We start from the raw sequence: 12,059 nt of genomic DNA on the forward strand, positions 1-12,059 counted from the left end.
TTATCAGGATCATTATTAATGGGACAAGGTCAAAGGGTCTGGGTTTTGTTTTTTTTGTTTAGACAGATTTTGTGTTTAAGTTTATACTTCCATTCCATTGATATAACTTGGAAATGTTCTTTCTTTATCTTTAAAAAAAATAATTGACAAACATTAGGGTTCTTACCCAGTGTGTCTCTTGTGGCCTTTGGGGCTGACTTTTTTTATCTGTGCCAATTTACTATGAAAGCTTAGGAAGCTTCCTGCTAGTTCACTCGTCTCTCTATCACTAGGTGGCATTGCAGGGTAATTTTGCTTTGAATTAGTAAAAAATGTAACTTTTTTTCCATGGCTTAAATATAATGCAAATATAAAAAACCATTCCCTGGGGTTTGTAAACATAAACGCCCTTTATCTACTTAAATTTTATCTGTCTTAAATAAAAAAGAACTAGAGAGTATATCCTGCGCACTTTGAGAGTGAAAGAAACATAACAGGAGCAGAGGAAAAGGACATGAGAGGACAATTCAGTAGTCAGAGTCACCAGCTGAATTTCCTTACTATTTACTTTCAAAGGGCAAGAAACAGCCAGGACTTAGGACTGAGAAGCTCTGTGAAACATTCAGGGAGCAGAAGATTTTAGAAACAAGCAAATCTGGTATTGTAAAGGGAACTGACTGAAATCTTAAGACCCTGGAACTGGGACCACTGGGGCTGTATTATTTGAGAATTACCATTCTAACTGTATCAGTTTATTAAGCTATACCACTTTATACTGTATTAAGCACTTTTAAACCAGTTTTATTGCACCTACACTGTAGATTGTATTGCTTTGATTATAGTGATTTTGAAACTGATATAATCACAGAGGTACAAAACCCTAGGTGGAATCCTGGCCCCATAGAAGTCCATGGCAAAACTTCTGTTGACTTCATTGAAGCCAGGATTTGTGTGTGGACTAGCCCCTAAATTAACAGGAGTAGAACAGAGCCTATTGTCTATAGTATGTCACTTTTAATAGCTGAATATGAATTAACTGATCAATTGTGCATTGCCCCATGTATTCACTTTACGAAAGGTGTATCAGCATGGGAAATGCCTTGTCTTCACAAAGTATGAAACTTTTAATGGCAGGGAAGAATCAATCCATGAACCCCTATCCCCCAAAAATAAAATCCACAGTTTTCTTAGGTTTGGCCTAAGAACAATTTTTGTACTGGCATTGTTCCTTAGGGATGTGACTTTTTTCACCAGTATACTTATACCAGTACAACCCCTAAAGTGGAAGCAGTTAGAGAGAGAGAAAAAGGTGCCTTAGATCTGTACACAGCTTATTCCCCTTCCCATATGAGAATAAGCTATACTGCTATAGGCACGTTTATACATCCAAACCTGTACAATTAAAACAGTACAACTTTTCTATATAGACAAGGCCTTTAGAAAAATACCTTTCTGTCCTTCCCACTGGATAGCTGCATCCCAAGCAAAAGAATGAGTTACAGCAGGATGTGTGCAAATGAAGGAAATGAGTGAAGTCAATTGGAAGGTATATTTTATCTTGTCCGTGATGGCTGTGATTTTGTTGTCGTTTATAAAAAGTAACCTCACCACCGCTCCCAATCCCCACACACATGTTCCTAGAAATCAAGTTAAGGAAGAGTGTAACTCCCATTCCCACCTTCCTGTGTTCTCTCTGTCCTCCAGAGTGAGACACATCTCCCGGAGATTGATAGATGCGTTAAGATCAGTTTACACATGAAAGGGTAATTGATCCCCGGACGTTCCACAGACAGCCGTTCACTGTGTATGTTGTGCAATTTCAGAAGTAAATCAGAATTACGAGTTATATCTCAGGCAGGGGGGAGGAATAGAGAAGGGGGGAAAAAAGGAACTTGTCTCCTTTCAGGCTTCGAAAACATGTTGTGTTAGAAAAGGTGTTAACTGCCGACACGTTTTAACTGACATGGTGATAAATATGACTTAGTAACAATGTTTTCTCTATTGAGCACACTTTCATCTCCAAAAGCCTGAAGAGATTCCCACTTGTCTCTGTAGGATTTGGCTTGGGCTCCTTAACAGGGATGAGTTGTGCCAGTACTGCTAAATGGCCTCTGGGATTGATACTGCTACTGCCACGGAGCTATTTATTTATGGAATAACTTGTTAGCTGGTGTGGCAGTGAGGAGCCAGAAGCAGCAAAATTCAGCATCCTCTATTCTTTGTCATAAATCCCTTGCAAAGAAGAGGGAGTTGCAAAGGGAAGCTCCCATAATGATGATAACTGCAAATTTTGCATGAGCCTTTACCACCAAACATTTCCTCCCAAGTAATCCCCACCCCAATCTCTGTCCTCTTGGGAACCAGAATAAAGAATCATTTTTAAAACTGTGAGCAAGTGCTCTGCAGCAGCTGCTGGAGTCCTCAAAGTAGGCAGCCAAAACTGACCTGTAGAAAGTAGGGACTAGAGCTACATAGGGATAGAGTACAGATCGTACTGTATCTGACTCTAAACAGACCCAGCAGAACCTACCTCCCCAAACTGAGAAGCCTTCACTGCTCTGCATGATACAGAACACTGCCAATTTTACCTAAAAGTTCTGAATGTAGCCAGCTGTTACACCAAGCTATTGTCTGGATGGGTGTTTGCTCCTATTGCTGCACTGCAGCTTTTGATGAGCTATCCCTCCATCCTAGAAATGAATGAAGCCAGGCAAAGTTTTCCACTTTCCCCACAGTACCCAATGAAGTGAACATTCTAGGAGAAGGATTATATGAGGATTAGCTCTGTTTCTAATTTCAGCTGTACTGCAAAATATTACAAGTACTTCAGAAGCACCTCAGAGCCTTGAGTCCCATAATATCCAAATTATCACCTTGAACACCCAGTGCAACAGAAGGAGAAAATGGTAAATGCTCACACTTCAACAATAAAAAAAAATTAGGTTGTTCTCCCTCCTTTGGCCAGAATCTAGCTGCTAAAGTAACATAAAGCAAAATTAAAACTGAAGGGACTTTAATACAGATAGGACATTTTTCCTTCGCATGCCCTCCTTTATCAGCACTCACAGACACTTGAACGGGGAGTGCTGCATCAGAGCATCAGCTGTTTTTCAAGTTTTTAATGATTCATTTCCTGCGTTCTTACTGGTAGTCCAACCACAGCCAGGACTCGGATAATAAGTGGCTTTGCACCTATGCCAGCTTGGGTTTAACTCTTCTTTCTGCATGCTAAACAGCTCGGAGCTGTGATTAGTCCCTTGCTGGCACATCTCTTCAGCATATTCTGATTTGAGGCCAACAAAATAGAAAAGAAGTTGGACAAGGATATAAGGCAGGTAATTCTGCTGCTATTGCAAGTGCTGGATACTTAGACCTATCAGCTTCTAATGCTTTTCTACAGCTGCTGGTTGCTTGTTCAGAATGAAACAGATACACTGGTGGGGGAAGGAGAAGGTTGAGTTTCTCCTACTAAAATAGATGTTGTCCAACATCCATATACTACCTGGTGCCCTTAACCAAAATTTCGTCTCTTCCTAGGTATTACTTACCTTGCTATTCATGGGTTGGTTGATTGCTTCCTACTGCCTCAGAGGTGACTGCATTTCAGTGGTCCTGTATGTGTATCATAGCATTAGACCAAATTCTGAGCTCTACGTTCACTTTTTCCTGAGCTCAAATTCTCATTGGAGTTGACCTGGCAAAGGGCTCAGCAAAAATGACAAAGGGCCTCAGGATCTGATCCACAATGTGAAAAGTGCTTTGGGATCCTAGAGCAAAGTGAAATCCTTTTTACAATGTATCTCCCCGCCCAATTCAATCCTATGTGCAAAATCATTGGCTCTGGAGTATCCAGGCAGAGAGGAAGCTCTGTACAGTATATTAGACAACAGTAACACCTTCATGATTTGTGAACAGAAAACATAAAAGGCTACAGAATATCAGACTTCCAGCTCCCTCTCCTGGCAGAGCACTGTTGTAGTGGTAATTGAACTCCGGGGCTGTGTGTGTATTGCATGCACCCCAAGCACAATCAAGCTAGCTTGAATTCAGGACCAAAGCACAAGAAGCTAATATGCAAAGGGACTGTGCCATCGATGAGTAATAGCTCCTCTCAGTAAGGAACTTAGTGGTAATAATGCAGACATAGCTCTACCAGCAGATTAATACAGGATTAGCAAAGGCAAAATCTATTCTAGTGAAGACCATCTGTGACATAGCTTTAGCTGCATAAAAAAAATATGTACTTCAGCACAGATAAAAACTTTATTGCTGCGTATTATCTATAGTCCTTAAGGTTGGGGATAGTTTATTTTAATCTTTAATATTTTGATACCAGATTAATTTGCATGTGCAACTGTGCTGTGATTCCTCTCCACTGCCTCTGCCCTTCACTGTTTGCTGATTATGTTTATAGGCATTCCTCCCTATAGAATGCTTTCCCAGATTGTAACTCTACCTTTATGAAATATGCAGGAACTACTATTGCTTCTTTTTCTGAATCCGTCATTAGAACATGTGATGTAGAATGCTGGGGCTCTTATTATTCATCATGTCGCCTTTCCATAGGTTAAGGTGCCTACCATTGATCCTGTGTTCTGCAGAGCATCCATTGCATCCCTGTGTCCTGGCAGTACCTTGTCAAGAACATCTGTGATATCACCAGATGTGGAAGTGCCACAACCATCATCTTGGCAAAGGATTAAACCCAAGGACCTCGGGAGCTAAAAGAATACGACACTACAGCTTGTACCAAAGGACCAAGTCCTGCAGCTGCCAGGGATGAATTGGGCTCAATAAATGTGTTATTTTAAAACGTATAATGAGCTGAGCTCCCTGCCTAAAACAGTCCAACTCCCTAATCTAGCCATTTCTATTAGTGACTTTTAAGGCACTAGTTCTATTTTTGGTGTTAAAAAAATAGTTTTTAGGGTCTTTGCTTCAGTTATTCTTTTATTTTCTTTTGTTTTTTTTCCTGTTTCTGACAGGGGATGTTTCCTCGTCAAGGGCTTGATCCAAAGATGATTGTAGTCAATAGGTGCCTCCCCATTGACTTGAATGGACTTTGACTAAGACTGCTCTCGAGCCGGGGCCTGTTGACACTCCCTTTAAAACATCTCACTGTCCATTTTTCATTTACATTATTTCAATTGGGAGGATAGAAACCGGGCTTCCTTCAGGAATCAGTCTCTAGTTCTTTCAGCTGTTTTAGGGCGTTATTTGAAGCTGATTGTTTTTAATAAGAATGGGTGATTTTGAGAAATAAGCAGCACCCTATTGAAAGTGCTGGTTTTGCAACATGGTCCCCTTTTGTTCAGCTTAGGTGATTTGTCACTGCAGTCTGCCACGAGTGATATTCTTTAAGGTTTGGTGAGATTCTTGAAGAGAATCCGTGTATGTGAGAATTTGTGGTTCTCGTTGTAGCTGTCTAGCCTCCCTTTGTCTGGTGATGCTGACCTGTTTTTGAGAGAGAAATGCTCAGCCCTGGCCTGTGGTTGGGGACTGGCCTGGGACTTGGGAGACCAGCATGCAATTCCTTTCTATGTCAGAGATTTGCTTGTGTGCGGCATTAGGTGAGTCACTTCCGATATGTCCATATTGTATTGTAAATCTGGATCTGTGGGACTCAGTGTTTGCAAGCTCGTGCTTGAGCATTCACACTGCATTGTAAAACTCAGTTAACAATTCCTTGTCTTAGGTCTCACAGCCAGGCTAATGTATCCACATTGTAGTATACAGGCCTTCTGACCTGAGCGGTGTCCATGTTGCAAAATGACAGAACTTAGACATGAGTTACAGTGGGACTTGGACTGTGACTCACCCACCCCCAGTAGGGTGCTAGGATCTGGATGCTGAGTGTTTGCTGACCTGAGTCAGACTGATTTGTATGTGAATAGCAGGGGGCTTGGGCTCAAACAAGTACATCAACTCTGCAAAGAAAAAAACCCATGGTAGTTAGTCTCAGAGCCTGGATCAACAGACCTAGGCTAAAAATAGCAGTGTAGACATTTCCACTCGGGTTGGAGCTCAAGGTCTGAAGCCCGGTGAGGGGGATAGGGCTCAGAGCCCAACTGCCAGGCCAAGCGGGAACATCTACAATGCTATTTTTAGCCCTGTAACTTGAGCCCCATGAGCCCAAGTCAGCTGACTGAGGCCCTGAGACTCGCTGCCATGGTGGGGTTGTGGTGTAGGCAAACCCTTAGTCTCTCTGGCCCCACTTCTCAAAGGTACTCAAGCATTGCTCTACTCACCACTGCAACTCCTAACCACCCAAAGGAATTCTCAGCCCTGGGTGAGGCTCCCAACGTCCCTGTAAAAGGTCTGAGGACAGTTAAATGCCTAATAGTCGGATCTTCAGAAGCCAGGGAGCTGCCTCTCCAGGAGTGAAATACCAAGAAGAGGTGGTGAGAAAAGAGGGGCTTAGGCACCTAAGCAGCTGACCTAGTGTGCCTAGCTGATGAGGCAGAGAGAGGTACTTCCCTCTGCTTGAGATCCTCAGCCACAGACCCTCTAATGGAGTTAAGCATCTAGGGCCATGGCTACACTGGCGCTTTACAGCGCTGCAACTTTCTCGCTCAGGGGTGTGAAAAAACACCCCCGAGCACTGCAAGATACAGCATTGTAAAGCGTCAGTGTAAACAGTGCTGCAGTGCTGGGAGCACGGCCCAGCGCTGCAAGCTAAATCCCATGAGGATGTGGAGTACATCTCCCAGCGCTGGCATTGCGACTACACTCGCACTTCAAGTGTAGCCATACCCTAAGCCAGGTTAAGTAAATTAGCACATGTACTAGGAGCCAAAACTGTCTCTCTCTCTCCCTCTCCAGCTCATGCTTCATATCTCTCATACTCCTTCTACATTTCCCTGTGCCACTGGCAGTCTTGTGTGGGGCTGCGTTGCAGCACTTCTACCTATCAGTGTCCTGCATCTGGCCCTGCAGCTGTAGGGTCTGATTGGTATCAGGTTTGAGGCATGCTCAGAGCACAGCTACAGGATTGGGCCCTGCTGGTGAGAAAGACATTCCCCCCCATTTAGTTTGAGAGCTTCCGCTTGATCTAGGGTTTCAGGCTGCTCAGTAGTGGGGGCAAGCATTAGGGCTTAGGCAGCTTTGCAAATGCTGACTGGTGGAAATGTAGGCACTAGGGAGCTAGATGACAGCTGAGATGTGGTTTGGAAAAAAATCAGTGGCACCAAAATGGTGGAATTGGGTTCCTGAAGAGAGTTGCCTAAAAACCTTTGTGGATCTGGTCCTCTGTGCAATTCTGATCCCTATCTGTAAAACAGGTACAATTCTCCTGTCTCACAGGAGTGCTGTGAGGACAGAGATGGGAGCCCTACAAACATCTACTCAGATTAAGTATAGCAGCTACATTTACGAGTTATGTTTCTATGCTTGTTCAGTCAATTAGAAATATTCAGAACACGTTTCAACAATTTGCAGCAAGTAAGTAAACTTGATATGTTCTGGTGAGTGTTGTGTGAATCTCTGTTGATTTAGACTTTGCCTCTATAACTATAGGGTTTCTATTTCTGAGAAGGCAGTTTGACAGAATTGTTCCAAACTAGAAACAAATGCAATGAGGCCTTAATGCTGTATCGGAATCTGAGTGTCACTGTCTCTGTAAAGATCTTGGGGTCCAAGCTAAAAGATCTGGGGCCTAAAGCACTGGAATTCTTTTTGAAGCCAAGTTTGGTTGTAATTCTGGGAGCATCTCATAAGGAAAGAGCCTTCCCCTATCTTCAGGAATTTCTAGTCCTCTCTCTCACCTTTCTACATTATCTCTGAGTTTGGTTTAAGGAGTGAGGCCTTGAATATATTCCAAGGACCATTAAAGTAAGGCCAGAGCTGCACAAAGGGGATTTAACAGGGCTGAGGATGTGACCCTAAAATGTATCATTATACAGCCAAGATTTCTGGTTCTAGAAGAGTTTCTGGGAGAGAAGGTGATTCTCCACATACAGGTCAGTATACAATTATTGTATCTTCCTAGGGGACAGGACTGGTCTATGGCATAAAGGCTTTGCCTATACTATACTGCTTTTAGGGACACAGCTGTACTCTTGCTGATAAAGCACTGTTCACACCGGTGCTTTTCCTCCACAAAACTTTTGCTTTTGGGGAGGGGGTTGTTTTTTTAACACCTCTGAATGACAAAAGTTTTGTCGTTCACTTGCCAATGTAGACAAAGCCAGAGAGAGAGAGAAATAAACAAGTTGTTTTGGGGGTTTTTTTAAGGAATAACAAAGATCTGTTAAATACCAGAGTAGGAAATGAGATTGATTAAAATCAGAATGTATTCACATTCAATTGCAAGTTATTCTAGGAAATGTAAAATACAGATCTTTTAATTAGAGTGGTGCAAAAGACTTCTTAAAATCAAAGGCTCCAAACCTGCAAATATTTCCACACTTCCTGAGCTAAGCTCTGTTCCTGCACTGAGCTCCATGCATAGCAAATGGGGCTCCATTCTAGTGCAGCCTTATGCCCATGGACAGCTCAGAACAGGGTCTGGGCCTAAAACTGATTTTCTCCTAAAGGTACCAGAAGAAAATTTGAACATCAGCTGTCAATTCCTACTCATCTGGCATTTTGAGCTTAAAACAATGGTTTAATTAATCTCTTGTTTGGGATTTTGTCCTTGAGGTTTCCAAAAGACTCTTTATAAAAAGTTTTTTTATGGCAGTGATTATATTCTTGTGGTAACATCTGAACAAAATATTAATACACTGTATCCTGGAATATGTCTTGAAATTAAAAATTAAACGATGGGCCAAACTTCCTGCTGGCATAATGCCACATAAGTTAATGGAATTATATCATAGGGAGTTTGACTATACATATGTAGGTGAGTTAATTTAAAATTTTCTCCTGCTTTTGTTTTTGACTGGGGACATATGCCCAGAATCCCAAATATGTTCATGATTTTTTCATATTATGTTTCTCATTTTTGATCCTATATTTCATTTTCTCAATTTGTGTTTAGAGGGATTTTTAAAATGTATAAAGAATATTAAAGAGTAAATAATATCTAGGGTCAAATCTCTGGTCTCACAGAAGTCAATAGCAAAACTCTTCTTGGCTTTAACGAGTTCAGGTTTGGCTGGTGTGTGGTATTGATCTTCCCTCTTCATCACACAGCTAGTAGCAGATAGCAGTGACATCACATCTTAGGTGTGCCCATGAAGCTATCAATAAAGCCTTTATATTCTTCTAATCTCCTAACCTACCAGACTGCTAGATAAGTAGATTTAAGTGTTAAGAAACAGTCTGTGGTTTCACAGACCAAGAGCGGAGATGATTCAGTAGGATACAAATTCTTACACACTGAACAACCTGTAACCAAGCAATAGTGTCACTCCTTCTCCAGTACAACAATTCCAAACCCCAATTCCTGGATTGAGATTCCATAACTCCTGAATCAACGTGCCTAGCACAGAGCCTGATCCCCCCCCGGTTAATCATGTAAGTACCCCGTTGAGCATTGCTGACTCCACATGCAGTCTGTGTCCCCATACAGCCTGGTTACCGTCTAGTAAAGTTCCTAGCCGTGAGGACAGTGAGGAATTAATTGACTAGCTTTTGGAACAGATGACCAAGGGATGTGGTAAAATTCTCCCATCAATTTCAATTTAGGTTTGGATGTCTTCCTGAAAAAAAGATGCTGAGTCCAGTTCAATCAGAAGAGGTTGGACTTAACTCAGGAATCATTGGATGAAATCCAATGGCCTGTGTTATGTAGCTGGTCAGATTAGAAGATCATGATAGTCCCATCTGGCCTTATATTCCATAAGTAGGTAGGGTATTTTGCCCCTGATCTCTCACGAGTGTGTCAAGCTGTAAATGGGTTTTTTTGTTCTTTTGTGCAGAAAGGGCATCCAACTATGTCTGTTTCACTGAGGCTATGTCTATGCTGCGAGCTAGGATGTGATTCCCATGCTCCCATCAAACTGCCGTGAGTATAAATAGTGATCTAGCTAGAGTGACACCAGAAGTATGACTGAGCTATGTCAAGTATGTACCCATCATATTCAGGCGGGTTTCAGAGCCATGCCTCTGCTGCTGCTACCCATGCTGCTATTTACACTCTTGCTAGCTCAATAAGAGCTCAAAATGTAATCATAGCCTGAGTTCACCTGCCGCCCTGCCTCCTAGGAAGCTGTCCGGAAGGAAATCCCAAAGCACACTGCACCATATGAAAAGCACCCACAGAATTCTGCCTCCAACTCCAGCAGCTGAGGCAGTATGGGATAGCTGCCCACATTTTCGCAGAACTTCCCATAACTGGCTGTACAACTTAGTAGGTGTGGACAGGGCAACACAATTGACCTATATTTGTGCCAGGAATATTGCTGCCAATCAGGTGCATGGAAACATGTTATCTCAGCTGTATCCATGTTCATGAGCATGTTCAAGGCTGGTTACAGTTAACATAGTTTTATTTGTAGAATGGATAGGGCTAGAGAGAGTATTATGGTGATTTCAAGTGTGGAAATGCAGCATGAGCAGACAAGCCCATAAACCACAAAGATCCTCTTTCATACAAATGTCCTTAGTGTTCAGAAAGAAAAGGAGAAGAGAAGTACAAAAAAATAATAGCATGAAATATGATCAAAACGTTATTGAGGTAGAATGTTTTTCAACATTTTCCATGGAGGGGACAGGCCAAACGTGAAGGGATAGCAGAAGCTGCTTGCATCACAGTGCAGAACCGTAAGTGCCAAAACAATGTTCCAGATTTTCTTTAAAGGGGCTGGCCCGTAACTCAGTCCTGGTGCATGGCAGTTCATTCTCAGCACTGTTTGAAATTCAAGGTCCTCGCATCTATTAGCAGAAGGCCCCACTATTGAGTTAATGGGTTTTAACCAGCACTGAAATGCCGACACAGAATACCAGTTTGATTATTCAGTTCTGGGCCATATGTTTGATAGTAAATGGAGGCAACAATAGCAGCAACATCAATTATTAGGGTTGTTTTTTTTTATTAGTGATAAAGAATTTTTTTAACTACATAATCCAGGCCAGCATATCTAGGGAATGGGGGAGGGAAGTATGGGAGGGGGAGTTTATGTAGCTTGTATTAAAAAAAAATTAATGCACATGTGATATAAAGGGTGGAGAAAGGGGAAAAAAACTGCCATGCAAGGGACAACAGAGATAAAGAATTATGGTCTGTGTGTAGTGCAGGGTTGCAGACATACCAGAGAAAATATATTTACCCACCAGCTCACAAGCTTGACCTTTCCTTGCACCTACACCTCCGTTATCCCAGGCCAGGAATTAATTCATACAGAGTCATGTGATGTTTTTGTAATGCAGGCAAGAATAGTACTAAGGTGAAGTGATCACCATAATTATACTGTAAGCTTCTAATAACATCTTTCATCCAGGAATCTTAATGCATTTTATGAACACAGGTTCCCATAGGATCCAGAGAGGTATTATTTGCATTTTAGAGATGAACAGAGTAAGTTTATATTTACACTGCAATAACAGGGTCTGATAGCAGCTCATGTAGACATACCCAAGTTAGCTGTAATCTAGCTAACTTGGATACTGAAACAGTGACGATGCAATAGGACACGCATCAGTGCAGGCTGGCTACCCGAGTAATTACCCAAAGTCCCAGGACGGCTAGTACAGCCTGCGGTAAAGTGCATGCGGCTCCTCTTCTTTGCTCTAGTATTTCAGCTAGTTGAATTAAAGCTACCTTGGGTATTTCTATACCCACAAACTGCAACCATGAGCCATGATTGCAATGCAGACATAGCTGGGACTTATCTACCCAAGAAAGTTTCACTGGTTTAACTGAAGTTGCAATGTTAAATCAGTTTAGTTAAACTGGTGCCACTGTGTGTGCTGACACATGTAAACTTATTGAAACCTGCCTTACGTTGGTTTAGCTTGCCTCTGTGCATTTGTAAAGGTGGTTCTATGTCAGTACAAGTATATCCACACAGGTTAAAAGGAGGCAAACATAAGGAGGGAAAAGGAAGAGAAATGGGGAAAACACAAACATGTTCAAATTTTCAGTTATTTTTCTGTCCAAAAATCTGAAAACTTTTGATCTTTTTCTTGAAAATTTT

General features: G+C 41.9%; 1 long non-coding RNA gene across 1 annotated transcript; it reads left to right on the forward strand.

The window, feature by feature from the left end:
- Window positions 1-3,135: 3,135 nt before the first annotated feature.
- LOC116815985 (uncharacterized) lies at window positions 3,136-10,627 on the forward strand. The gene is made up of 3 exons (XR_012657080.1): window positions 3,136-3,314; window positions 3,517-3,593; window positions 9,843-10,627. It is a non-coding gene; the product is annotated as an uncharacterized LOC116815985 (long non-coding RNA).
- Window positions 10,628-12,059: the final 1,432 nt, after the last annotated feature.

This window comes from Chelonoidis abingdonii, chromosome 15 (assembly GCF_003597395.2).
Source record: "Chelonoidis abingdonii isolate Lonesome George chromosome 15, CheloAbing_2.0, whole genome shotgun sequence".
Taxonomy (NCBI): domain Eukaryota; kingdom Metazoa; phylum Chordata; order Testudines; family Testudinidae; genus Chelonoidis; species Chelonoidis abingdonii.